Source organism: Octopus bimaculoides, chromosome 5 (assembly GCF_001194135.2).
Source record: "Octopus bimaculoides isolate UCB-OBI-ISO-001 chromosome 5, ASM119413v2, whole genome shotgun sequence".
Lineage (NCBI taxonomy): Eukaryota > Metazoa > Mollusca > Cephalopoda > Octopoda > Octopodidae > Octopus > Octopus bimaculoides.
In genome coordinates, this window is record NC_068985.1 from 39,606,259 (window position 1) to 39,610,439 (window position 4,181).

General features: G+C 37.8%; 1 long non-coding RNA gene across 1 annotated transcript in view; it reads left to right on the forward strand.

The window, feature by feature from the left end:
- Nucleotides 1-2,385, forward strand: part of LOC128247909 (uncharacterized) — a 6,669-nt gene extending 4,284 nt beyond the window's left edge. Inside the window, exon 2 of the long non-coding RNA XR_008264249.1 lies at nt 2,048-2,385. This is a non-coding gene — a long non-coding RNA (uncharacterized LOC128247909). The remainder of the gene's footprint in view (nt 1-2,047) is intronic.
- Nucleotides 2,386-4,181: the final 1,796 nt, after the last annotated feature.

Genomic DNA, 4,181 nt, shown 5'->3' on the forward strand with positions numbered 1-4,181 from the left:
TGTGTGTGTGTGTGTGTGTGTGTGTGTGTGTGTGTGTGTGTGTGTGTGTGTGTGTGTACCGAATAAATAGTTGACACTTTTACAATTTAATACAACTTTAGTAGTATTGTGACTCTCGGTTCAGTTATTGCTGTTCCTAAGCCAAGATAATCGCTGATTGAGCAGATTTCAGATTGAAGATAGTCTGACCGTGACCATTCCGCCATTTCTCTCAGCTACTCAGGACCACATTCTTTTATGTTTTTAGGCGCAGGTATGGTTGTGTGTTTTAAGAAGCTCTCTTTGTGGCCACGTGATATGGGGTTCAATCCCACTGCCTGGCACCTTGGTCAAGTATCTTTATCTACAGCCATGGGCTGACTAATCCGTGCGAAGTGAATTTAGTTAACAGAAACTGTGTAGAGACTCGTCGTATGGATGTATGTATGTATGTGGCCACGTGACTGACTAAGCTAATAGATATTGTTACACATCGCTGGCCACAATGCGCTTTTGCTTTGTTTTTATCATCAAATGGCGCCACCCTGCTGGCTAAGCGAGCAGGCCAACAATCCCCTCTGATCGAAAGTGGGGTTGGAGCAACATGAAATGAAGTGGTTTGGTCAAGAACACAACGCGCTGCCCAGTCAGGGAATCGAACCCATGATCTAGCGATCGTGAGTGCAACAGCCTAACTACTAGGCCACACGCCTTCACATGAATGTACATATGCATAAGTATTTGTGTGTGTGTGTGTGATATTATATATGGACTTAGTACAGGGGTCGGGGAACATCTTCTAACCAATTACCCCGAAATATATTCATTTATGCAGGCATTACCCCCTTGATTTGAAAGGAAAAAAATCATAGATTCTTTGAATTCAAAAGGTTTATTGAATCTATTTATATGGAGAATACAATTATAAATATTGGGTTGTCCGAAAAGTTCGTGCCGATTTATAGTAGCTTACCTTTCGACTTATTTGCCACGAAACGACCTCAATTCTGGGAAGAGGATATTTTCAAGTTAAAGGAAAGATGAAGACGAATTGTGCAACAAAAGGGTTCATATTTGGTTGATTAAAAATGTAATGGCAAGTATTTATTGATCTTTTTCTTTCCTTTAAAAATCGGCACGAACTTTCCGGACAACCCAATATAACAAGTATAAAATGTGATAAGATAAATTAATATCCTCATTATGAAACAAAAGGAATTTTCTGGAAACTTTTTAATTTCAGGTTTTGGAGAAATGATGCTCTCTCAGTTTTATTACAATTACATCAAAATTGGAACATTTTGATGCCAGAGCAATTTCGATACAGTCATTGGAGTCCAATCGATTTCTCTGCTTTGCTTTTATGTTCATTAGAGTGGGAAATCCTTGTTTTCAAAGGCAGGTTATTTCAAAAAGCAGCAAGAACAGTTTCTGTCACAAGAAAAATTTCTTTCGTAATAAGGAACACGTTTTTATACAATTTTACATACTTCTAAGTCCTCATAATCCCCAAGAATTTCATTTTTACCCCACTTGGAGTAATTTACCCGGTTCGCCGACAACTGGCCTAGTGGTTAGGGTGTTGCACTCACGAGCGTGAGATCGTGGTTTCAATTCTTGGACCAGGTGGTGTTTTGATTTCTTGAGCAAAAACATATATACATTACTGAAAATTGCTTAGATACAAAGTGCGTTATACAAATGTGCTTAATCTCAGTGTCTATGGCAAAAAACCATTAGTAGCTCTCTTATCTTGCTGCGTCTTGGAAGAGTCATTACACAACTCGAGACAATTCATAGACTGGCCTTTCAATTCGCCACTGATTCATATACGTTAGTGCTTCTCAAATTATCTGATGTGGCGTACCGGCATTTTTTTTCCAATGTGCCAGGGACCGGTAATATTTCTTATTAATATTAATTTATATCAGAAACAATATATATAATGAATATAATAAAAGTTGACAATGTTTTTATCTTATATTTATTTTGTAAACAAATGATACAATATTACACAAGCATTTTATAAGCATTTTATGAGCATTTTATAACGTTTCTTTCTTTTCAGGAAACTCGCCGCGTACCGGCAGCTGATGGCTCACGGACCGGCACCAGTCCGCGGACCACCACTTTGAGTAGAACTGATGTACATCTTGTTGATAAGCCATAAAAATGACGAAATATTGATATCCATCGCTCCTGAATTCGATTTGAGTCGAGTTTTAACACCTGCGCTTTGAGGTGGTGTTGCGCTACACCGCAACCTACCGACGAACAAGCAAGGATCAGACATTGAGTATGCGTGGTCGATAATGTTTAACACACTAGCGCTCCTTCTAATTCGTATTTGAATATGTTCTTATACATACCAGTAAATGTTTTTTACACAATTTGTACACAATTCAATTTGCCTCCGTATCAATTCAGGTATGGGATGTTTATACGTAACAAAAATGGCGAAATATCGATATCCATCGCTCTTGAATGGGATTTTGGGTGAGCCGTTCCACCTGGTTATGACTTTCGGATGTCTTAACATCTGGCACTTTGAGGGAGTCTTACCTGCAGCCTACCAGCGAACAAACAGACCACATACACTGAGTATGTATGGTCGATAATTATGTATGTATGTATGTATGTATGTATGTATGTATGTATGTATGCATGTATTCATGCAACCACACACACATACACACACACGCACACACATAATTATAATTGTGTGTTTTAATTTTGAATTGTATAATATCTAACCCGTATCTAGAACTACACCGAAATTACTCACTGAATATTGATGCGTTTGTTTATTCAGTCGAAACGATGACTCGTAGCTACTCCGAGTTTAGCGTATGCACGAATTCGTTCATGCAATAAAATATTCATGCATATGTATATAACAAACTTCATTTATAGATAAAGAATATTCTCGTCTGGTTTCTCCTCACCCCGAGCAGATATTCTCGAAAAATCTATACTACAAAGTTTTGTTTGCACAAGAAGTTTTATAAGTCTGAAAATGTCAAAGCCCTTTCCAAACCAGACTAACTTTACATGTTAGTTACGATCGAGAAATTCAATATAAATAGACAAGCGAACAGATGAGCGAACGACCTGTGTGAACATCCATAAAAATAGTTTGCTGACCGCAAGAAGCCAGTAAGACTGGTTGTTAAAATTTAACTAGCAAAAAAACAGCAATAAATATATATTCAGGAATGTCGGGGTCAGCTCTTTAAATAAATGTCACATCAAAATGACGGCAAGCCCTTAAGGTCCTGAAATTAAAACTTCTGATATTTTAGCAAAATCATCATATACGTACGTGCATAGATGCATACATACAGATATATTTTTTAACATTCATGCACATATATATATACATATATACATATCACATGTGTCTGTCTGTATATACATACACACACACACACACACACACACACACACACACACACACACACACACACACACGCGTATATATATTGTGTATAAATATGTTGTGTATTATATATTTGTAACTCTTCCGTTCCATTGTATTCTATTCATATATACATCGTCATGGCCCAAATTAATTTTTGAAGTGCTTATTGAGCAGTCTCGATGGAAAATATGGTTTAGACAAATTTATACGCCTACAGTGGAGTGTGCATGTGTATCTGTTATATATATATAAGTGTGCCTGCATGTGTATGTGTATGTGTACGTGTGTGGGGGAGGTGCGCGCGTGTAGGTATGGAGGAAAAGGGGAAGAGGAGGAGGAGAAGGATACGTTTTAGAAGGCAGTGATAGAGACAGAAAACCGAAAATAAATCGATACTATACACCATAGATAGATAGAGAGAGATGGAGAGACAGAGAGAGAGACAGAGACAGACAGACAGACACACAGACAGACACACAGACACACAGACAGACACGCAGACACACAGACAGACATACAGACACACAGACAGACACACAGACAGACACACAGACAGACACACAGACAGACACACAGACAGACGGACGGATGGATGGATGGATGAATAGATAGACTGATAGATAAAAAGAAAGAAAAAGGAAACAAAGGAAAATTGAAAGAAAGATGGTAGAAATAAATGATAGCTTAAACAAATTAGGAGATGGTAATAGGAAGGACTGGGTTAAGAAAAAGAAAGAGACAGGCGTATGAAGAAACAAATAAACCGAAAATAAAAATTGTT